This window comes from Schistocerca americana, unplaced genomic scaffold (assembly GCF_021461395.2).
Source record: "Schistocerca americana isolate TAMUIC-IGC-003095 unplaced genomic scaffold, iqSchAmer2.1 HiC_scaffold_165, whole genome shotgun sequence".
NCBI lineage: Eukaryota > Metazoa > Arthropoda > Insecta > Orthoptera > Acrididae > Schistocerca > Schistocerca americana.
Window position 1 is genome coordinate 207372 of NW_025725738.1, and position 21479 is coordinate 228850.

At 48.2% G+C, this 21479-nt stretch overlaps 41 non-coding genes across 41 annotated transcripts; all 41 read right to left on the reverse strand.

The window, feature by feature from the left end:
- Positions 1-298: 298 nt before the first annotated feature.
- Positions 299-370, reverse strand: Trnat-agu. Its single transcript has one exon. It is a non-coding gene; the product is annotated as a tRNA-Thr (tRNA).
- Positions 371-708: 338 nt separating this feature from the next.
- Positions 709-781, reverse strand: Trnak-cuu. Its single transcript has one exon. It is a non-coding gene; the product is annotated as a tRNA-Lys (tRNA).
- A 453-nt stretch (positions 782-1234) lies between these two features.
- Trnar-ucg lies at positions 1235-1307 on the reverse strand. The gene has a single exon. It is a non-coding gene; the product is annotated as a tRNA-Arg (tRNA).
- A 492-nt stretch (positions 1308-1799) lies between these two features.
- Positions 1800-1871, reverse strand: Trnat-agu. The gene has a single exon. It is a non-coding gene; the product is annotated as a tRNA-Thr (tRNA).
- A 338-nt stretch (positions 1872-2209) lies between these two features.
- Trnak-cuu lies at positions 2210-2282 on the reverse strand. Its single transcript has one exon. It is a non-coding gene; the product is annotated as a tRNA-Lys (tRNA).
- A 453-nt stretch (positions 2283-2735) lies between these two features.
- On the reverse strand, positions 2736-2808 carry Trnar-ucg. Its single transcript has one exon. It is a non-coding gene; the product is annotated as a tRNA-Arg (tRNA).
- A 494-nt stretch (positions 2809-3302) lies between these two features.
- Positions 3303-3374, reverse strand: Trnat-agu. Its single transcript has one exon. It is a non-coding gene; the product is annotated as a tRNA-Thr (tRNA).
- A 338-nt stretch (positions 3375-3712) lies between these two features.
- Trnak-cuu lies at positions 3713-3785 on the reverse strand. The gene has a single exon. It is a non-coding gene; the product is annotated as a tRNA-Lys (tRNA).
- Positions 3786-4238: 453 nt separating this feature from the next.
- On the reverse strand, positions 4239-4311 carry Trnar-ucg. The gene has a single exon. It is a non-coding gene; the product is annotated as a tRNA-Arg (tRNA).
- Positions 4312-4805: 494 nt separating this feature from the next.
- Trnat-agu lies at positions 4806-4877 on the reverse strand. Its single transcript has one exon. It is a non-coding gene; the product is annotated as a tRNA-Thr (tRNA).
- A 338-nt stretch (positions 4878-5215) lies between these two features.
- On the reverse strand, positions 5216-5288 carry Trnak-cuu. The gene has a single exon. It is a non-coding gene; the product is annotated as a tRNA-Lys (tRNA).
- A 453-nt stretch (positions 5289-5741) lies between these two features.
- On the reverse strand, positions 5742-5814 carry Trnar-ucg. Its single transcript has one exon. It is a non-coding gene; the product is annotated as a tRNA-Arg (tRNA).
- A 494-nt stretch (positions 5815-6308) lies between these two features.
- On the reverse strand, positions 6309-6380 carry Trnat-agu. Its single transcript has one exon. It is a non-coding gene; the product is annotated as a tRNA-Thr (tRNA).
- Positions 6381-6718: 338 nt separating this feature from the next.
- Trnak-cuu lies at positions 6719-6791 on the reverse strand. Its single transcript has one exon. It is a non-coding gene; the product is annotated as a tRNA-Lys (tRNA).
- A 453-nt stretch (positions 6792-7244) lies between these two features.
- On the reverse strand, positions 7245-7317 carry Trnar-ucg. The gene has a single exon. It is a non-coding gene; the product is annotated as a tRNA-Arg (tRNA).
- A 494-nt stretch (positions 7318-7811) lies between these two features.
- Trnat-agu lies at positions 7812-7883 on the reverse strand. Its single transcript has one exon. It is a non-coding gene; the product is annotated as a tRNA-Thr (tRNA).
- Positions 7884-8221: 338 nt separating this feature from the next.
- Trnak-cuu lies at positions 8222-8294 on the reverse strand. The gene has a single exon. It is a non-coding gene; the product is annotated as a tRNA-Lys (tRNA).
- Positions 8295-8747: 453 nt separating this feature from the next.
- Trnar-ucg lies at positions 8748-8820 on the reverse strand. The gene has a single exon. It is a non-coding gene; the product is annotated as a tRNA-Arg (tRNA).
- A 494-nt stretch (positions 8821-9314) lies between these two features.
- Trnat-agu lies at positions 9315-9386 on the reverse strand. The gene has a single exon. It is a non-coding gene; the product is annotated as a tRNA-Thr (tRNA).
- Positions 9387-9724: 338 nt separating this feature from the next.
- Positions 9725-9797, reverse strand: Trnak-cuu. The gene has a single exon. It is a non-coding gene; the product is annotated as a tRNA-Lys (tRNA).
- Positions 9798-10250: 453 nt separating this feature from the next.
- Trnar-ucg lies at positions 10251-10323 on the reverse strand. Its single transcript has one exon. It is a non-coding gene; the product is annotated as a tRNA-Arg (tRNA).
- A 494-nt stretch (positions 10324-10817) lies between these two features.
- Positions 10818-10889, reverse strand: Trnat-agu. The gene has a single exon. It is a non-coding gene; the product is annotated as a tRNA-Thr (tRNA).
- A 338-nt stretch (positions 10890-11227) lies between these two features.
- Positions 11228-11300, reverse strand: Trnak-cuu. The gene has a single exon. It is a non-coding gene; the product is annotated as a tRNA-Lys (tRNA).
- Positions 11301-11753: 453 nt separating this feature from the next.
- Trnar-ucg lies at positions 11754-11826 on the reverse strand. The gene has a single exon. It is a non-coding gene; the product is annotated as a tRNA-Arg (tRNA).
- A 494-nt stretch (positions 11827-12320) lies between these two features.
- On the reverse strand, positions 12321-12392 carry Trnat-agu. Its single transcript has one exon. It is a non-coding gene; the product is annotated as a tRNA-Thr (tRNA).
- A 338-nt stretch (positions 12393-12730) lies between these two features.
- On the reverse strand, positions 12731-12803 carry Trnak-cuu. Its single transcript has one exon. It is a non-coding gene; the product is annotated as a tRNA-Lys (tRNA).
- A 453-nt stretch (positions 12804-13256) lies between these two features.
- On the reverse strand, positions 13257-13329 carry Trnar-ucg. The gene has a single exon. It is a non-coding gene; the product is annotated as a tRNA-Arg (tRNA).
- Positions 13330-13823: 494 nt separating this feature from the next.
- On the reverse strand, positions 13824-13895 carry Trnat-agu. The gene has a single exon. It is a non-coding gene; the product is annotated as a tRNA-Thr (tRNA).
- A 338-nt stretch (positions 13896-14233) lies between these two features.
- Positions 14234-14306, reverse strand: Trnak-cuu. Its single transcript has one exon. It is a non-coding gene; the product is annotated as a tRNA-Lys (tRNA).
- Positions 14307-14759: 453 nt separating this feature from the next.
- Positions 14760-14832, reverse strand: Trnar-ucg. The gene has a single exon. It is a non-coding gene; the product is annotated as a tRNA-Arg (tRNA).
- Positions 14833-15326: 494 nt separating this feature from the next.
- Trnat-agu lies at positions 15327-15398 on the reverse strand. Its single transcript has one exon. It is a non-coding gene; the product is annotated as a tRNA-Thr (tRNA).
- Positions 15399-15736: 338 nt separating this feature from the next.
- Trnak-cuu lies at positions 15737-15809 on the reverse strand. The gene has a single exon. It is a non-coding gene; the product is annotated as a tRNA-Lys (tRNA).
- A 453-nt stretch (positions 15810-16262) lies between these two features.
- Positions 16263-16335, reverse strand: Trnar-ucg. Its single transcript has one exon. It is a non-coding gene; the product is annotated as a tRNA-Arg (tRNA).
- A 497-nt stretch (positions 16336-16832) lies between these two features.
- Positions 16833-16904, reverse strand: Trnat-agu. The gene has a single exon. It is a non-coding gene; the product is annotated as a tRNA-Thr (tRNA).
- A 338-nt stretch (positions 16905-17242) lies between these two features.
- Positions 17243-17315, reverse strand: Trnak-cuu. The gene has a single exon. It is a non-coding gene; the product is annotated as a tRNA-Lys (tRNA).
- Positions 17316-17768: 453 nt separating this feature from the next.
- Positions 17769-17841, reverse strand: Trnar-ucg. The gene has a single exon. It is a non-coding gene; the product is annotated as a tRNA-Arg (tRNA).
- A 494-nt stretch (positions 17842-18335) lies between these two features.
- Trnat-agu lies at positions 18336-18407 on the reverse strand. Its single transcript has one exon. It is a non-coding gene; the product is annotated as a tRNA-Thr (tRNA).
- A 338-nt stretch (positions 18408-18745) lies between these two features.
- Positions 18746-18818, reverse strand: Trnak-cuu. Its single transcript has one exon. It is a non-coding gene; the product is annotated as a tRNA-Lys (tRNA).
- Positions 18819-19271: 453 nt separating this feature from the next.
- Positions 19272-19344, reverse strand: Trnar-ucg. The gene has a single exon. It is a non-coding gene; the product is annotated as a tRNA-Arg (tRNA).
- Positions 19345-19838: 494 nt separating this feature from the next.
- On the reverse strand, positions 19839-19910 carry Trnat-agu. The gene has a single exon. It is a non-coding gene; the product is annotated as a tRNA-Thr (tRNA).
- Positions 19911-20248: 338 nt separating this feature from the next.
- On the reverse strand, positions 20249-20321 carry Trnak-cuu. Its single transcript has one exon. It is a non-coding gene; the product is annotated as a tRNA-Lys (tRNA).
- Between the last annotated feature and the right edge of the window lie 1158 nt (positions 20322-21479).

The following is a 21479-nucleotide window of genomic DNA, read 5'->3' on the forward strand; positions in this document are numbered from 1 at the left end:
GGGCGTCCCTCGCCGCATTTGCTACGATGGCGATTTCCTACTTCTGCAGAAGCGGCGGCGTCGACGACGACGACGCTCGCGAGAGGCTCTGTGATATTTGAAAAACACATGTAAAAAATATAATTCAGACTGCCGCCTCCCACCCTACGCTGTACCGCTTTGGAAAATGCTTTATCTGCGACATTCGCCTCAATCACATCTGAGAGTAATTCTAAATAAAACACCTGTTGCTAATTGTTCGTCGTTCCAGATACTGCTTGCTATACGGCCACCACGCAACTGATTTCGAAAATTCGTTTGCCTCCTGTGAGGATCGAACTCACGACCCCTGGTTTACTAGACCAGTGCTCTGCCACTGAGCTAAAGAGGCGCGGCCTAGCGGTAGTTTTGCGTACTTCGTGCTTACGCTCGTCTGGATCATCAGGCTTAAGCTGACAACACTTCATATTACCGACTAATATTTGCAGCTATGGCGCACCATTACTGCTTGGCTACACATCTCACACGTAACCGATGTGCTCTCCAACCAACACCACTTACATTTCAGAACATGTCTTTGACACATGTCTACGAAATCACCTTCACCTTCAGATACACTTTCCTTGCGACTGATGGAGACGTAGGCAAAGTTTTAAGTTGCTATTTCCATTACGTCACATTGATCAGAAAAACGGTAATTTACATCTGCAGCGGAACAAAATTACGTTCCGCCCAGCGTGGGGCTCGAACCCACGACCCTGAGATTAAGAGTCTCATGCTCTACCGACTGAGCTAGCCGGGCTGCGTCGGTGACTACGTGTCGGGTCGCACGACACACAGTTCTCGTTTGGGTGGGGTGGTCCCATACAGAATCTCTCCATGCTGCCTAATGTTTTCCTAGCGTCACACACGTCACGTACTTCAGTTTTATTTCATAATCATTTCTGAGAGGTACAGGAACTGCATAAAAAACCTGCAGCGCTAGTGGTGTCAAAATTAACACACATATTTGATTTGACTCAGAAGCCGAACGGGTTACTTTCCGACGCTGTCTTAGATGCGCAAATGCCAGCCAAAACTCGCGGTGACGGCACTCAGCCGACCATTTCGCTAGATAACACCGTTCTGGCTGTGTGTGTATCACGCTCAAGTGCATCTCCAAGCAGGAAGTGGACAACAGCAACATTCAGACGATTTCGTACTGCTCAATAGCTACACTAAAACGGTGTGTTTCTTTTGCAGAATTGGAAAAACACGACCGTGACAGGATTCGAACCTGCAATCTTCGGATCCGAAGTCCGACGCCTTATCCATTAGGCCACACGGTCACTGGCCGCCAAGTATTCCTTACATTCGTGTCATCTCGAAACGCTCATACCGCTGAGGAATTGTGTTTTCGTTCTACACAGCCGCTGCCTCTTGCTGCTTCCCACCCATTCGTTACATTCAAGCCTTTACGAGACCGACCAAGTAGAGATTGGGAACCAAGACCACACACTTTGTGCATTCGAAATCGAAGGCAGGGCGTCCCTCGCCGCATTTGCTACGATGGCGATTTCCTACTTCTGCAGAAGCGGCGGCGTCGACGACGACGACGCTCGCGAGAGGCTCTGTGATATTTGAAAAACACATGTAAAAAATATAATTCAGACTGCCGCCTCCCACCCTACGCTGTACCGCTTTGGAAAATGCTTTATCTGCGACATTCGCCTCAATCACATCTGAGAGTAATTCTAAATAAAACACCTGTTGCTAATTGTTCGTCGTTCCAGATACTGCTTGCTATACGGCCACCACGCAACTGATTTCGAAAATTCGTTTGCCTCCTGTGAGGATCGAACTCACGACCCCTGGTTTACTAGACCAGTGCTCTGCCACTGAGCTAAAGAGGCGCGGCCTAGCGGTAGTTTTGCGTACTTCGTGCTTACGCTCGTCTGGATCATCAGGCTTAAGCTGACAACACTTCATATTACCGACTAATATTTGCAGCTATGGCGCACCATTACTGCTTGGCTACACATCTCACACGTAACCGATGTGCTCTCCAACCAACACCACTTACATTTCAGAACATGTCTTTGACACATGTCTACGAAATCACCTTCACCTTCAGATACACTTTCCTTGCGACTGATGGAGACGTAGGCAAAGTTTTAAGTTGCTATTTCCATTACGTCACATTGATCAGAAAAACGGTAATTTACATCTGCAGCGGAACAAAATTACGTTCCGCCCAGCGTGGGGCTCGAACCCACGACCCTGAGATTAAGAGTCTCATGCTCTACCGACTGAGCTAGCCGGGCTGCGTCGGTGACTACGTGTCGGGTCGCACGACACACAGTTCTCGTTTGGGTGGGGTGGTCCCATACAGAATCTCTCCATGCTGCCTAATGTTTTCCTAGCGTCACACACGTCACGTACTTCAGTTTTATTTCATAATCATTTCTGAGAGGTACAGGAACTGCATAAAAAACCTGCAGCGCTAGTGGTGTCAAAATTAACACACATATTTGATTTGACTCAGAAGCCGAACGGGTTACTTTCCGACGCTGTCTTAGATGCGCAAATGCCAGCCAAAACTCGCGGTGACGGCACTCAGCCGACCATTTCGCTAGATAACACCGTTCTGGCTGTGTGTGTATCACGCTCAAGTGCATCTCCAAGCAGGAAGTGGACAACAGCAACATTCAGACGATTTCGTACTGCTCAATAGCTACACTAAAACGGTGTGTTTCTTTTGCAGAATTGGAAAAACACGACCGTGACAGGATTCGAACCTGCAATCTTCGGATCCGAAGTCCGACGCCTTATCCATTAGGCCACACGGTCACTGGCCGCCAAGTATTCCTTACATTCGTGTCATCTCGAAACGCTCATACCGCTGAGGAATTGTGTTTTCGTTCTACACAGCCGCTGCCTCTTGCTGCTTCCCACCCATTCGTTACATTCAAGCCTTTACGAGACCGACCAAGTAGAGATTGGGAACCAAGACCACACACTTTGTGCATTCGAAATCGAAGGCAGGGCGTCCCTCGCCGCATTTGCTACGATGGCGATTTCCTACTTCTGCAGAAGCGGCGGCGTCGACGACGACGACGCTCGCGAGAGGCTCTGTGATATTTGAAAAACACATGTAAAAAATATAATTCAGACTGCCGCCTCCCACCCTACGCTGTACCGCTTTGGAAAATGCTTTATCTGCGACATTCGCCTCAATCACATCTGAGAGTAATTCTAAATAAAACACCTGTTGCTAATTGTTCGTCGTTCCAGATACTGCTTGCTATACGGCCACGACGCGCAACTGATTTCGAAAATTCGTTTGCCTCCTGTGAGGATCGAACTCACGACCCCTGGTTTACTAGACCAGTGCTCTGCCACTGAGCTAAAGAGGCGCGGCCTAGCGGTAGTTTTGCGTACTTCGTGCTTACGCTCGTCTGGATCATCAGGCTTAAGCTGACAACACTTCATATTACCGACTAATATTTGCAGCTATGGCGCACCATTACTGCTTGGCTACACATCTCACACGTAACCGATGTGCTCTCCAACCAACACCACTTACATTTCAGAACATGTCTTTGACACATGTCTACGAAATCACCTTCACCTTCAGATACACTTTCCTTGCGACTGATGGAGACGTAGGCAAAGTTTTAAGTTGCTATTTCCATTACGTCACATTGATCAGAAAAACGGTAATTTACATCTGCAGCGGAACAAAATTACGTTCCGCCCAGCGTGGGGCTCGAACCCACGACCCTGAGATTAAGAGTCTCATGCTCTACCGACTGAGCTAGCCGGGCTGCGTCGGTGACTACGTGTCGGGTCGCACGACACACAGTTCTCGTTTGGGTGGGGTGGTCCCATACAGAATCTCTCCATGCTGCCTAATGTTTTCCTAGCGTCACACACGTCACGTACTTCAGTTTTATTTCATAATCATTTCTGAGAGGTACAGGAACTGCATAAAAAACCTGCAGCGCTAGTGGTGTCAAAATTAACACACATATTTGATTTGACTCAGAAGCCGAACGGGTTACTTTCCGACGCTGTCTTAGATGCGCAAATGCCAGCCAAAACTCGCGGTGACGGCACTCAGCCGACCATTTCGCTAGATAACACCGTTCTGGCTGTGTGTGTATCACGCTCAAGTGCATCTCCAAGCAGGAAGTGGACAACAGCAACATTCAGACGATTTCGTACTGCTCAATAGCTACACTAAAACGGTGTGTTTCTTTTGCAGAATTGGAAAAACACGACCGTGACAGGATTCGAACCTGCAATCTTCGGATCCGAAGTCCGACGCCTTATCCATTAGGCCACACGGTCACTGGCCGCCAAGTATTCCTTACATTCGTGTCATCTCGAAACGCTCATACCGCTGAGGAATTGTGTTTTCGTTCTACACAGCCGCTGCCTCTTGCTGCTTCCCACCCATTCGTTACATTCAAGCCTTTACGAGACCGACCAAGTAGAGATTGGGAACCAAGACCACACACTTTGTGCATTCGAAATCGAAGGCAGGGCGTCCCTCGCCGCATTTGCTACGATGGCGATTTCCTACTTCTGCAGAAGCGGCGGCGTCGACGACGACGACGCTCGCGAGAGGCTCTGTGATATTTGAAAAACACATGTAAAAAATATAATTCAGACTGCCGCCTCCCACCCTACGCTGTACCGCTTTGGAAAATGCTTTATCTGCGACATTCGCCTCAATCACATCTGAGAGTAATTCTAAATAAAACACCTGTTGCTAATTGTTCGTCGTTCCAGATACTGCTTGCTATACGGCCACGACGCGCAACTGATTTCGAAAATTCGTTTGCCTCCTGTGAGGATCGAACTCACGACCCCTGGTTTACTAGACCAGTGCTCTGCCACTGAGCTAAAGAGGCGCGGCCTAGCGGTAGTTTTGCGTACTTCGTGCTTACGCTCGTCTGGATCATCAGGCTTAAGCTGACAACACTTCATATTACCGACTAATATTTGCAGCTATGGCGCACCATTACTGCTTGGCTACACATCTCACACGTAACCGATGTGCTCTCCAACCAACACCACTTACATTTCAGAACATGTCTTTGACACATGTCTACGAAATCACCTTCACCTTCAGATACACTTTCCTTGCGACTGATGGAGACGTAGGCAAAGTTTTAAGTTGCTATTTCCATTACGTCACATTGATCAGAAAAACGGTAATTTACATCTGCAGCGGAACAAAATTACGTTCCGCCCAGCGTGGGGCTCGAACCCACGACCCTGAGATTAAGAGTCTCATGCTCTACCGACTGAGCTAGCCGGGCTGCGTCGGTGACTACGTGTCGGGTCGCACGACACACAGTTCTCGTTTGGGTGGGGTGGTCCCATACAGAATCTCTCCATGCTGCCTAATGTTTTCCTAGCGTCACACACGTCACGTACTTCAGTTTTATTTCATAATCATTTCTGAGAGGTACAGGAACTGCATAAAAAACCTGCAGCGCTAGTGGTGTCAAAATTAACACACATATTTGATTTGACTCAGAAGCCGAACGGGTTACTTTCCGACGCTGTCTTAGATGCGCAAATGCCAGCCAAAACTCGCGGTGACGGCACTCAGCCGACCATTTCGCTAGATAACACCGTTCTGGCTGTGTGTGTATCACGCTCAAGTGCATCTCCAAGCAGGAAGTGGACAACAGCAACATTCAGACGATTTCGTACTGCTCAATAGCTACACTAAAACGGTGTGTTTCTTTTGCAGAATTGGAAAAACACGACCGTGACAGGATTCGAACCTGCAATCTTCGGATCCGAAGTCCGACGCCTTATCCATTAGGCCACACGGTCACTGGCCGCCAAGTATTCCTTACATTCGTGTCATCTCGAAACGCTCATACCGCTGAGGAATTGTGTTTTCGTTCTACACAGCCGCTGCCTCTTGCTGCTTCCCACCCATTCGTTACATTCAAGCCTTTACGAGACCGACCAAGTAGAGATTGGGAACCAAGACCACACACTTTGTGCATTCGAAATCGAAGGCAGGGCGTCCCTCGCCGCATTTGCTACGATGGCGATTTCCTACTTCTGCAGAAGCGGCGGCGTCGACGACGACGACGCTCGCGAGAGGCTCTGTGATATTTGAAAAACACATGTAAAAAATATAATTCAGACTGCCGCCTCCCACCCTACGCTGTACCGCTTTGGAAAATGCTTTATCTGCGACATTCGCCTCAATCACATCTGAGAGTAATTCTAAATAAAACACCTGTTGCTAATTGTTCGTCGTTCCAGATACTGCTTGCTATACGGCCACGACGCGCAACTGATTTCGAAAATTCGTTTGCCTCCTGTGAGGATCGAACTCACGACCCCTGGTTTACTAGACCAGTGCTCTGCCACTGAGCTAAAGAGGCGCGGCCTAGCGGTAGTTTTGCGTACTTCGTGCTTACGCTCGTCTGGATCATCAGGCTTAAGCTGACAACACTTCATATTACCGACTAATATTTGCAGCTATGGCGCACCATTACTGCTTGGCTACACATCTCACACGTAACCGATGTGCTCTCCAACCAACACCACTTACATTTCAGAACATGTCTTTGACACATGTCTACGAAATCACCTTCACCTTCAGATACACTTTCCTTGCGACTGATGGAGACGTAGGCAAAGTTTTAAGTTGCTATTTCCATTACGTCACATTGATCAGAAAAACGGTAATTTACATCTGCAGCGGAACAAAATTACGTTCCGCCCAGCGTGGGGCTCGAACCCACGACCCTGAGATTAAGAGTCTCATGCTCTACCGACTGAGCTAGCCGGGCTGCGTCGGTGACTACGTGTCGGGTCGCACGACACACAGTTCTCGTTTGGGTGGGGTGGTCCCATACAGAATCTCTCCATGCTGCCTAATGTTTTCCTAGCGTCACACACGTCACGTACTTCAGTTTTATTTCATAATCATTTCTGAGAGGTACAGGAACTGCATAAAAAACCTGCAGCGCTAGTGGTGTCAAAATTAACACACATATTTGATTTGACTCAGAAGCCGAACGGGTTACTTTCCGACGCTGTCTTAGATGCGCAAATGCCAGCCAAAACTCGCGGTGACGGCACTCAGCCGACCATTTCGCTAGATAACACCGTTCTGGCTGTGTGTGTATCACGCTCAAGTGCATCTCCAAGCAGGAAGTGGACAACAGCAACATTCAGACGATTTCGTACTGCTCAATAGCTACACTAAAACGGTGTGTTTCTTTTGCAGAATTGGAAAAACACGACCGTGACAGGATTCGAACCTGCAATCTTCGGATCCGAAGTCCGACGCCTTATCCATTAGGCCACACGGTCACTGGCCGCCAAGTATTCCTTACATTCGTGTCATCTCGAAACGCTCATACCGCTGAGGAATTGTGTTTTCGTTCTACACAGCCGCTGCCTCTTGCTGCTTCCCACCCATTCGTTACATTCAAGCCTTTACGAGACCGACCAAGTAGAGATTGGGAACCAAGACCACACACTTTGTGCATTCGAAATCGAAGGCAGGGCGTCCCTCGCCGCATTTGCTACGATGGCGATTTCCTACTTCTGCAGAAGCGGCGGCGTCGACGACGACGACGCTCGCGAGAGGCTCTGTGATATTTGAAAAACACATGTAAAAAATATAATTCAGACTGCCGCCTCCCACCCTACGCTGTACCGCTTTGGAAAATGCTTTATCTGCGACATTCGCCTCAATCACATCTGAGAGTAATTCTAAATAAAACACCTGTTGCTAATTGTTCGTCGTTCCAGATACTGCTTGCTATACGGCCACGACGCGCAACTGATTTCGAAAATTCGTTTGCCTCCTGTGAGGATCGAACTCACGACCCCTGGTTTACTAGACCAGTGCTCTGCCACTGAGCTAAAGAGGCGCGGCCTAGCGGTAGTTTTGCGTACTTCGTGCTTACGCTCGTCTGGATCATCAGGCTTAAGCTGACAACACTTCATATTACCGACTAATATTTGCAGCTATGGCGCACCATTACTGCTTGGCTACACATCTCACACGTAACCGATGTGCTCTCCAACCAACACCACTTACATTTCAGAACATGTCTTTGACACATGTCTACGAAATCACCTTCACCTTCAGATACACTTTCCTTGCGACTGATGGAGACGTAGGCAAAGTTTTAAGTTGCTATTTCCATTACGTCACATTGATCAGAAAAACGGTAATTTACATCTGCAGCGGAACAAAATTACGTTCCGCCCAGCGTGGGGCTCGAACCCACGACCCTGAGATTAAGAGTCTCATGCTCTACCGACTGAGCTAGCCGGGCTGCGTCGGTGACTACGTGTCGGGTCGCACGACACACAGTTCTCGTTTGGGTGGGGTGGTCCCATACAGAATCTCTCCATGCTGCCTAATGTTTTCCTAGCGTCACACACGTCACGTACTTCAGTTTTATTTCATAATCATTTCTGAGAGGTACAGGAACTGCATAAAAAACCTGCAGCGCTAGTGGTGTCAAAATTAACACACATATTTGATTTGACTCAGAAGCCGAACGGGTTACTTTCCGACGCTGTCTTAGATGCGCAAATGCCAGCCAAAACTCGCGGTGACGGCACTCAGCCGACCATTTCGCTAGATAACACCGTTCTGGCTGTGTGTGTATCACGCTCAAGTGCATCTCCAAGCAGGAAGTGGACAACAGCAACATTCAGACGATTTCGTACTGCTCAATAGCTACACTAAAACGGTGTGTTTCTTTTGCAGAATTGGAAAAACACGACCGTGACAGGATTCGAACCTGCAATCTTCGGATCCGAAGTCCGACGCCTTATCCATTAGGCCACACGGTCACTGGCCGCCAAGTATTCCTTACATTCGTGTCATCTCGAAACGCTCATACCGCTGAGGAATTGTGTTTTCGTTCTACACAGCCGCTGCCTCTTGCTGCTTCCCACCCATTCGTTACATTCAAGCCTTTACGAGACCGACCAAGTAGAGATTGGGAACCAAGACCACACACTTTGTGCATTCGAAATCGAAGGCAGGGCGTCCCTCGCCGCATTTGCTACGATGGCGATTTCCTACTTCTGCAGAAGCGGCGGCGTCGACGACGACGACGCTCGCGAGAGGCTCTGTGATATTTGAAAAACACATGTAAAAAATATAATTCAGACTGCCGCCTCCCACCCTACGCTGTACCGCTTTGGAAAATGCTTTATCTGCGACATTCGCCTCAATCACATCTGAGAGTAATTCTAAATAAAACACCTGTTGCTAATTGTTCGTCGTTCCAGATACTGCTTGCTATACGGCCACGACGCGCAACTGATTTCGAAAATTCGTTTGCCTCCTGTGAGGATCGAACTCACGACCCCTGGTTTACTAGACCAGTGCTCTGCCACTGAGCTAAAGAGGCGCGGCCTAGCGGTAGTTTTGCGTACTTCGTGCTTACGCTCGTCTGGATCATCAGGCTTAAGCTGACAACACTTCATATTACCGACTAATATTTGCAGCTATGGCGCACCATTACTGCTTGGCTACACATCTCACACGTAACCGATGTGCTCTCCAACCAACACCACTTACATTTCAGAACATGTCTTTGACACATGTCTACGAAATCACCTTCACCTTCAGATACACTTTCCTTGCGACTGATGGAGACGTAGGCAAAGTTTTAAGTTGCTATTTCCATTACGTCACATTGATCAGAAAAACGGTAATTTACATCTGCAGCGGAACAAAATTACGTTCCGCCCAGCGTGGGGCTCGAACCCACGACCCTGAGATTAAGAGTCTCATGCTCTACCGACTGAGCTAGCCGGGCTGCGTCGGTGACTACGTGTCGGGTCGCACGACACACAGTTCTCGTTTGGGTGGGGTGGTCCCATACAGAATCTCTCCATGCTGCCTAATGTTTTCCTAGCGTCACACACGTCACGTACTTCAGTTTTATTTCATAATCATTTCTGAGAGGTACAGGAACTGCATAAAAAACCTGCAGCGCTAGTGGTGTCAAAATTAACACACATATTTGATTTGACTCAGAAGCCGAACGGGTTACTTTCCGACGCTGTCTTAGATGCGCAAATGCCAGCCAAAACTCGCGGTGACGGCACTCAGCCGACCATTTCGCTAGATAACACCGTTCTGGCTGTGTGTGTATCACGCTCAAGTGCATCTCCAAGCAGGAAGTGGACAACAGCAACATTCAGACGATTTCGTACTGCTCAATAGCTACACTAAAACGGTGTGTTTCTTTTGCAGAATTGGAAAAACACGACCGTGACAGGATTCGAACCTGCAATCTTCGGATCCGAAGTCCGACGCCTTATCCATTAGGCCACACGGTCACTGGCCGCCAAGTATTCCTTACATTCGTGTCATCTCGAAACGCTCATACCGCTGAGGAATTGTGTTTTCGTTCTACACAGCCGCTGCCTCTTGCTGCTTCCCACCCATTCGTTACATTCAAGCCTTTACGAGACCGACCAAGTAGAGATTGGGAACCAAGACCACACACTTTGTGCATTCGAAATCGAAGGCAGGGCGTCCCTCGCCGCATTTGCTACGATGGCGATTTCCTACTTCTGCAGAAGCGGCGGCGTCGACGACGACGACGCTCGCGAGAGGCTCTGTGATATTTGAAAAACACATGTAAAAAATATAATTCAGACTGCCGCCTCCCACCCTACGCTGTACCGCTTTGGAAAATGCTTTATCTGCGACATTCGCCTCAATCACATCTGAGAGTAATTCTAAATAAAACACCTGTTGCTAATTGTTCGTCGTTCCAGATACTGCTTGCTATACGGCCACGACGCGCAACTGATTTCGAAAATTCGTTTGCCTCCTGTGAGGATCGAACTCACGACCCCTGGTTTACTAGACCAGTGCTCTGCCACTGAGCTAAAGAGGCGCGGCCTAGCGGTAGTTTTGCGTACTTCGTGCTTACGCTCGTCTGGATCATCAGGCTTAAGCTGACAACACTTCATATTACCGACTAATATTTGCAGCTATGGCGCACCATTACTGCTTGGCTACACATCTCACACGTAACCGATGTGCTCTCCAACCAACACCACTTACATTTCAGAACATGTCTTTGACACATGTCTACGAAATCACCTTCACCTTCAGATACACTTTCCTTGCGACTGATGGAGACGTAGGCAAAGTTTTAAGTTGCTATTTCCATTACGTCACATTGATCAGAAAAACGGTAATTTACATCTGCAGCGGAACAAAATTACGTTCCGCCCAGCGTGGGGCTCGAACCCACGACCCTGAGATTAAGAGTCTCATGCTCTACCGACTGAGCTAGCCGGGCTGCGTCGGTGACTACGTGTCGGGTCGCACGACACACAGTTCTCGTTTGGGTGGGGTGGTCCCATACAGAATCTCTCCATGCTGCCTAATGTTTTCCTAGCGTCACACACGTCACGTACTTCAGTTTTATTTCATAATCATTTCTGAGAGGTACAGGAACTGCATAAAAAACCTGCAGCGCTAGTGGTGTCAAAATTAACACACATATTTGATTTGACTCAGAAGCCGAACGGGTTACTTTCCGACGCTGTCTTAGATGCGCAAATGCCAGCCAAAACTCGCGGTGACGGCACTCAGCCGACCATTTCGCTAGATAACACCGTTCTGGCTGTGTGTGTATCACGCTCAAGTGCATCTCCAAGCAGGAAGTGGACAACAGCAACATTCAGACGATTTCGTACTGCTCAATAGCTACACTAAAACGGTGTGTTTCTTTTGCAGAATTGGAAAAACACGACCGTGACAGGATTCGAACCTGCAATCTTCGGATCCGAAGTCCGACGCCTTATCCATTAGGCCACACGGTCACTGGCCGCCAAGTATTCCTTACATTCGTGTCATCTCGAAACGCTCATACCGCTGAGGAATTGTGTTTTCGTTCTACACAGCCGCTGCCTCTTGCTGCTTCCCACCCATTCGTTACATTCAAGCCTTTACGAGACCGACCAAGTAGAGATTGGGAACCAAGACCACACACTTTGTGCATTCGAAATCGAAGGCAGGGCGTCCCTCGCCGCATTTGCTACGATGGCGATTTCCTACTTCTGCAGAAGCGGCGGCGTCGACGACGACGACGCTCGCGAGAGGCTCTGTGATATTTGAAAAACACATGTAAAAAATATAATTCAGACTGCCGCCTCCCACCCTACGCTGTACCGCTTTGGAAAATGCTTTATCTGCGACATTCGCCTCAATCACATCTGAGAGTAATTCTAAATAAAACACCTGTTGCTAATTGTTCGTCGTTCCAGATACTGCTTGCTATACGGCCACGACGCGCAACTGATTTCGAAAATTCGTTTGCCTCCTGTGAGGATCGAACTCACGACCCCTGGTTTACTAGACCAGTGCTCTGCCACTGAGCTAAAGAGGCGCGGCCTAGCGGTAGTTTTGCGTACTTCGTGCTTACGCTCGTCTGGATCATCAGGCTTAAGCTGACAACACTTCATATTACCGACTAATATTTGCAGCTATGGCGCACCATTACTGCTTGGCTACACATCTCACACGTAACCGATGTGCTCTCCAACCAACACCACTTACATTTCAGAACATGTCTTTGACACATGTCTACGAAATCACCTTCACCTTCAGATACACTTTCCTTGCGACTGATGGAGACGTAGGCAAAGTTTTAAGTTGCTATTTCCATTACGTCACATTGATCAGAAAAACGGTAATTTACATCTGCAGCGGAACAAAATTACGTTCCGCCCAGCGTGGGGCTCGAACCCACGACCCTGAGATTAAGAGTCTCATGCTCTACCGACTGAGCTAGCCGGGCTGCGTCGGTGACTACGTGTCGGGTCGCACGACACACAGTTCTCGTTTGGGTGGGGTGGTCCCATACAGAATCTCTCCATGCTGCCTAATGTTTTCCTAGCGTCACACACGTCACGTACTTCAGTTTTATTTCATAATCATTTCTGAGAGGTACAGGAACTGCATAAAAAACCTGCAGCGCTAGTGGTGTCAAAATTAACACACATATTTGATTTGACTCAGAAGCCGAACGGGTTACTTTCCGACGCTGTCTTAGATGCGCAAATGCCAGCCAAAACTCGCGGTGACGGCACTCAGCCGACCATTTCGCTAGATAACACCGTTCTGGCTGTGTGTGTATCACGCTCAAGTGCATCTCCAAGCAGGAAGTGGACAACAGCAACATTCAGACGATTTCGTACTGCTCAATAGCTACACTAAAACGGTGTGTTTCTTTTGCAGAATTGGAAAAACACGACCGTGACAGGATTCGAACCTGCAATCTTCGGATCCGAAGTCCGACGCCTTATCCATTAGGCCACACGGTCACTGGCCGCCAAGTATTCCTTACATTCGTGTCATCTCGAAACGCTCATACCGCTGAGGAATTGTGTTTTCGTTCTACACAGCCGCTGCCTCTTGCTGCTTCCCACCCATTCGTTACATTCAAGCCTTTACGAGACCGACCAAGTAGAGATTGGGAACCAAGACCACACACTTTGTGCATTCGAAATCGAAGGCAGGGCGTCCCTCGCCGCATTTGCTACGATGGCGATTTCCTACTTCTGCAGAAGCGGCGGCGTCGACGACGACGACGCTCGCGAGAGGCTCTGTGATATTTGAAAAACACATGTAAAAAATATAATTCAGACTGCCGCCTCCCACCCTACGCTGTACCGCTTTGGAAAATGCTTTATCTGCGACATTCGCCTCAATCACATCTGAGAGTAATTCTAAATAAAACACCTGTTGCTAATTGTTCGTCGTTCCAGATACTGCTTGCTATACGGCCACGACGCGCAACTGATTTCGAAAATTCGTTTGCCTCCTGTGAGGATCGAACTCACGACCCCTGGTTTACTAGACCAGTGCTCTGCCACTGAGCTAAAGAGGCGCGGCCTAGCGGTAGTTTTGCGTACTTCGTGCTTACGCTCGTCTGGATCATCAGGCTTAAGCTGACAACACTTCATATTACCGACTAATATTTGCAGCTATGGCGCACCATTACTGCTTGGCTACACATCTCACACGTAACCGATGTGCTCTCCAACCAACACCACTTACATTTCAGAACATGTCTTTGACACATGTCTACGAAATCACCTTCACCTTCAGATACACTTTCCTTGCGACTGATGGAGACGTAGGCAAAGTTTTAAGTTGCTATTTCCATTACGTCACATTGATCAGAAAAACGGTAATTTACATCTGCAGCGGAACAAAATTACGTTCCGCCCAGCGTGGGGCTCGAACCCACGACCCTGAGATTAAGAGTCTCATGCTCTACCGACTGAGCTAGCCGGGCTGCGTCGGTGACTACGTGTCGGGTCGCACGACACACAGTTCTCGTTTGGGTGGGGTGGTCCCATACAGAATCTCTCCATGCTGCCTAATGTTTTCCTAGCGTCACACACGTCACGTACTTCAGTTTTATTTCATAATCATTTCTGAGAGGTACAGGAACTGCATAAAAAACCTGCAGCGCTAGTGGTGTCAAAATTAACACACATATTTGATTTGACTCAGAAGCCGAACGGGTTACTTTCCGACGCTGTCTTAGATGCGCAAATGCCAGCCAAAACTCGCGGTGACGGCACTCAGCCGACCATTTCGCTAGATAACACCGTTCTGGCTGTGTGTGTATCACGCTCAAGTGCATCTCCAAGCAGGAAGTGGACAACAGCAACATTCAGACGATTTCGTACTGCTCAATAGCTACACTAAAACGGTGTGTTTCTTTTGCAGAATTGGAAAAACACGACCGTGACAGGATTCGAACCTGCAATCTTCGGATCCGAAGTCCGACGCCTTATCCATTAGGCCACACGGTCACTGGCCGCCAAGTATTCCTTACATTCGTGTCATCTCGAAACGCTCATACCGCTGAGGAATTGTGTTTTCGTTCTACACAGCCGCTGCCTCTTGCTGCTTCCCACCCATTCGTTACATTCAAGCCTTTACGAGACCGACCAAGTAGAGATTGGGAACCAAGACCACACACTTTGTGCATTCGAAATCGAAGGCAGGGCGTCCCTCGCCGCATTTGCTACGATGGCGATTTCCTACTTCTGCAGAAGCGGCGGCGTCGACGACGACGACGCTCGCGAGAGGCTCTGTGATATTTGAAAAACACATGTAAAAAATATAATTCAGACTGCCGCCTCCCACCCTACGCTGTACCGCTTTGGAAAATGCTTTATCTGCGACATTCGCCTCAATCACATCTGAGAGTAATTCTAAATAAAACACCTGTTGCTAATTGTTCGTCGTTCCAGATACTGCTTGCTATACGGCCACGACGCGCAACTGATTTCGAAAATTCGTTTGCCTCCTGTGAGGATCGAACTCACGACCCCTGGTTTACTAGACCAGTGCTCTGCCACTGAGCTAAAGAGGCGCGGCCTAGCGGTAGTTTTGCGTACTTCGTGCTTACGCTCGTCTGGATCATCAGGCTTAAGCTGACAACACTTCATATTACCGACTAATATTTGCAGCTATGGCGCACCATTACTGCTTGGCTACACATCTCACACGTAACCGATGTGCTCTCCAACCAACACCACTTACATTTCAGAACATGTCTTTGACACATGTCTACGAAATCACCTTCACCTTCAGATACACTTTCCTTGCGACTGATGGAGACGTAGGCAAAGTTTTAAGTTGCTATTTCCATTACGTCACATTGATCAGAAAAACGGTAATTTACATCTGCAGCGGAACAAAATTACGTTCCGCCCAGCGTGGGGCTCGAACCCACGACCCTGAGATTAAGAGTCTCATGCTCTACCGACTGAGCTAGCCGGGCTGCGTCGGTGACTACGTGTCGGGTCGCACGACACACAGTTCTCGTTTGGGTGGGGTGGTCCCATACAGAATCTCTCCATGCTGCCTAATGTTTTCCTAGCGTCACACACGTCACGTACTTCAGTTTTATTTCATAATCATTTCTGAGAGGTACAGGAACTGCATAAAAAACCTGCAGCGCTAGTGGTGTCAAAATTAACACACATATTTGATTTGACTCAGAAGCCGAACGGGTTACTTTCCGACGCTGTCTTAGATGCGCAAATGCCAGCCAAAACTCGCGGTGACGGCACTCAGCCGACCATTTCGCTAGATAACACCGTTCTGGCTGTGTGTGTATCACGCTCAAGTGCATCTCCAAGCAGGAAGTGGACAACAGCAACATTCAGACGATTTCGTACTGCTCAATAGCTACACTAAAACGGTGTGTTTCTTTTGCAGAATTGGAAAAACACGACCGTGACAGGATTCGAACCTGCAATCTTCGGATCCGAAGTCCGACGCCTTATCCATTAGGCCACACGGTCACTGGCCGCCAAGTATTCCTTACATTCGTGTCATCTCGAAACGCTCATACCGCTGAGGAATTGTGTTTTCGTTCTACACAGCCGCTGCCTCTTGCTGCTTCCCACCCATTCGTTACATTCAAGCCTTTACGAGACCGACCAAGTAGAGATTGGGAACCAAGACCACACACTTTGTGCATTCGAAATCGAAGGCAGGGCGTCCCTCGCCGCATTTGCTACGATGGCGATTTCCTACTTCTGCAGAAGCGGCGGCGTCGACGACGACGACGACGCTCGCGAGAGGCTCTGTGATATTTGAAAAACACATGTAAAAAATATAATTCGGACTGCCGCCTCCCACCCTACGCTGTACCGCTTTGCAAAATGCTTTATCTGCGACATTCGCCTCAATCACATCTGAGAGTAATTCTAAATAAAACACCTGTTGCTAATTGTTCGTCGTTCCAGATACTGCTTGCTATACGGCCACGACGCGCAACTGATTTCGAAAATTCGTTTGCCTCCTGTGAGGATCGAACTCACGACCCCTGGTTTACTAGACCAGTGCTCTGCCACTGAGCTAAAGAGGCGCGGCCTAGCGGTAGTTTTGCGTACTTCGTGCTTACGCTCGTCTGGATCATCAGGCTTAAGCTGACAACACTTCATATTACCGACTAATATTTGCAGCTATGGCGCACCATTACTGCTTGGCTACACATCTCACACGTAACCGATGTGCTCTCCAACCAACACCACTTACATTTCAGAACATGTCTTTGACACATGTCTACGAAATCACCTTCACCTTCAGATACACTTTCCTTGCGACTGATGGAGACGTAGGCAAAGTTTTAAGTTGCTATTTCCATTACGTCACATTGATCAGAAAAACGGTAATTTACATCTGCAGCGGAACAAAATTACGTTCCGCCCAGCGTGGGGCTCGAACCCACGACCCTGAGATTAAGAGTCTCATGCTCTACCGACTGAGCTAGCCGGGCTGCGTCGGTGACTACGTGTCGGGTCGCACGACACACAGTTCTCGTTTGGGTGGGGTGGTCCCATACAGAATCTCTCCATGCTGCCTAATGTTTTCCTAGCGTCACACACGTCACGTACTTCAGTTTTATTTCATAATCATTTCTGAGAGGTACAGGAACTGCATAAAAAACCTGCAGCGCTAGTGGTGTCAAAATTAACACACATATTTGATTTGACTCAGAAGCCGAACGGGTTACTTTCCGACGCTGTCTTAGATGCGCAAATGCCAGCCAAAACTCGCGGTGACGGCACTCAGCCGACCATTTCGCTAGATAACACCGTTCTGGCTGTGTGTGTATCACGCTCAAGTGCATCTCCAAGCAGGAAGTGGACAACAGCAACATTCAGACGATTTCGTACTGCTCAATAGCTACACTAAAACGGTGTGTTTCTTTTGCAGAATTGGAAAAACACGACCGTGACAGGATTCGAACCTGCAATCTTCGGATCCGAAGTCCGACGCCTTATCCATTAGGCCACACGGTCACTGGCCGCCAAGTATTCCTTACATTCGTGTCATCTCGAAACGCTCATACCGCTGAGGAATTGTGTTTTCGTTCTACACAGCCGCTGCCTCTTGCTGCTTCCCACCCATTCGTTACATTCAAGCCTTTACGAGACCGACCAAGTAGAGATTGGGAACCAAGACCACACACTTTGTGCATTCGAAATCGAAGGCAGGGCGTCCCTCGCCGCATTTGCTACGATGGCGATTTCCTACTTCTGCAGAAGCGGCGGCGTCGACGACGACGACGCTCGCGAGAGGCTCTGTGATATTTGAAAAACACATGTAAAAAATATAATTCGGACTGCCGCCTCCCACCCTACGCTGTACCGCTTTGCAAAATGCTTTATCTGCGACATTCGCCTCAATCACATCTGAGAGTAATTCTAAATAAAACACCTGTTGCTAATTGTTCGTCGTTCCAGATACTGCTTGCTATACGGCCACGACGCGCAACTGATTTCGAAAATTCGTTTGCCTCCTGTGAGGATCGAACTCACGACCCCTGGTTTACTAGACCAGTGCTCTGCCACTGAGCTAAAGAGGCGCGGCCTAGCGGTAGTTTTGCGTACTTCGTGCTTACGCTCGTCTGGATCATCAGGCTTAAGCTGACAACACTTCATATTACCGACTAATATTTGCAGCTATGGCGCACCATTACTGCTTGGCTACACATCTCACACGTAACCGATGTGCTCTCCAACCAACACCACTTACATTTCAGAACATGTCTTTGACACATGTCTACGAAATCACCTTCACCTTCAGATACACTTTCCTTGCGACTGATGGAGACGTAGGCAAAGTTTTAAGTTGCTATTTCCATTACGTCACATTGATCAGAAAAACGGTAATTTACATCTGCAGCGGAACAAAATTACGTTCCGCCCAGCGTGGGGCTCGAACCCACGACCCTGAGATTAAGAGTCTCATGCTCTACCGACTGAGCTAGCCGGGCTGCGTCGGTGACTACGTGTCGGGTCGCACGACACACAGTTCTCGTTTGGGTGGGGTGGTCCCATACAGAATCTCTCCATGCTGCCTAATGTTTTCCTAGCGTCACACACGTCACGTACTTCAGTTTTATTTCATAATCATTTCTGAGAGGTACAGGAACTGCATAAAAAACCTGCAGCGCTAGTGGTGTCAAAATTAACACACATATTTGATTTGACTCAGAAGCCGAACGGGTTACTTTCCGACGCTGTCTTAGATGCGCAAATGCCAGCCAAAACTCGCGGTGACGGCACTCAGCCGACCATTTCGCTAGATAACACCGTTCTGGCTGTGTGTGTATCACGCTCAAGTGCATCTCCAAGCAGGAAGTGGACAACAGCAACATTCAGACGATTTCGTACTGCTCAATAGCTACACTAAAACGGTGTGTTTCTTTTGCAGAATTGGAAAAACACGACCGTGACAGGATTCGAACCTGCAATCTTCGGATCCGAAGTCCGACGCCTTATCCATTAGGCCACACGGTCACTGGCCGCCAAGTATTCCTTACATTCGTGTCATCTCGAAACGCTCATACCGCTGAGGAATTGTGTTTTCGTTCTACACAGCCGCTGCCTCTTGCTGCTTCCCACCCATTCGTTACATTCAAGCCTTTACGAGACCGACCAAGTAGAGATTGGGAACCAAGACCACACACTTTGTGCATTCGAAATCGAAGGCAGGGCGTCCCTCGCCGCATTTGCTACGATGGCGATTTCCTACTTCTGCAGAAGCGGCGGCGTCGACGACGACGACGCTCGCGAGAGGCTCTGTGATATTTGAAAAACACATGTAAAAAATATAATTCAGACTGCCGCCTCCCACCCTACGCTGTACCGCTTTGCAAAATGCTTTATCTGCGACATTCGCCTCAATCACATCTGAGAGTAATTCTAAATAAAACACCTGTTGCTAATTGTTCGTCGTTCCAGATACTGCTTGCTATACGGCCACGACGCGCAACTGATTTCGAAAATTCGTTTGCCTCCTGTGAGGATCGAACTCACGACCCCTGGTTTACTAGACCAGTGCTATGCCACTGAGCTAAAGAGGCGCGGCCTAGCGGTAGTTTTGCGTACTTCGTGCTTACGCTCGTCTGGATCATCAGGCTTATGCTGACAACACTTCATATTACCGATTAATATTTGCAGCTATGGCGCACCATTACTGCTTGGCTACACATCTCACACGTAACCGATGTGCTCTCCAACCAACACCACTTACATTTCAGAACATGTCTTTGACACATGTCTACGAAATCACCTTCACCTTCAGATACACTTTCCTTGCGACTGATGGAGACGTAGGCAAAGTTTTAAGTTGCTATTTCCATTACGTCACATTGATCAGAAAAACGGTAATTTACATCTGCAGCGGAACAAAATTACGTTCCGCCCAGCGTGGGGCTCGAACCCACGACCCTGAGATTAAGAGTCTCATGCTCTACCGACTGAGCTAGCCGGGCTGCGTCGGTGACTACGTGTCAGGTCGCACGACACACAGTTCTGGTTTGGGTGGGGTGGTCCCATACAGAATCTCTCCATGCTGCCTAATGTTTTCCTAGCGTCACACACGTCACGTACTTCAGTTTTATTTCATAATCATTTCTGAGAGGTACAGGAACTGCATAAAAAACCTGCAGCGCTAGTGGTGTCAAAATTAACACACATATTTGATTTGACTCAGAAGCCGAACGGGTTACTTTCCGACGCTGTCTTAGATGCGCAAATGCCAGCCAAAACTCGCGGTGACGGCACTCAGCCGACCATTTCGCTAGATAACACCGTTCTGGCTGTGTGTGTATCACGCTCAAGTGCATCTCCAAGCAGGAAGTGGACAACAGCAACATTCAGACGATTTCGTACTGCTCAATAGCTACACTAAAACGGTGTGTTTCTTTTGCAGAATTGGAAAAACACGACCGTGACAGGATTCGAACCTGCAATCTTCGGATCCGAAGTCCGACGCCTTATCCATTAGGCCACATTTTTTTTTTCTTTTTTGAATTTTATCGTTGTCACTGTGTATCTGAGATCAATTTGAACATGACGGACGCTGAGACTGGAACTCGTCACAATTGTCTGCTCGGTAGAGGCAGATGAGAGGGGCTGCTGCAGCAGCAACAGACTAACCGATCCCTTGTTTTTCAAAAACAATGTCCAACATATTGCCAAAGATTTTTGTCAAGTTGCCCGTTTGTTTTATTCTCCAATAAGCAGTATGCATGTATGCCAAAAATTCAACTAGGTTGTCGCCGTCCCGTCTGGTGATCGTATAATGCACATAATTTGCCAATATCCACATCATTGTAGTTTTCTTAGCCATAGGATAGTAGTACGTATCTGGGTTCGTGATGATAGTGGTCGAGATACTCGCTGGCGAGCTTCTCGATAATAGTGCGAGTTTTTCCCTCACCCATCGCCAGTTGTTTAAGTGTCCGCAGCAGGTGAAACGATGAAGCAAAGTGTCGATTAAACCACACTTAACACATTTATCAGAGGGATGTAAGCCTATTCTGTGTAATTTGACATTAGTGGCGATGGTATCATTCACCACCTGGTACCAAGTTGATGCAACATCCCATGTATGAATCTTAAGACTAATGTTCCTCCATAGGGTCTTC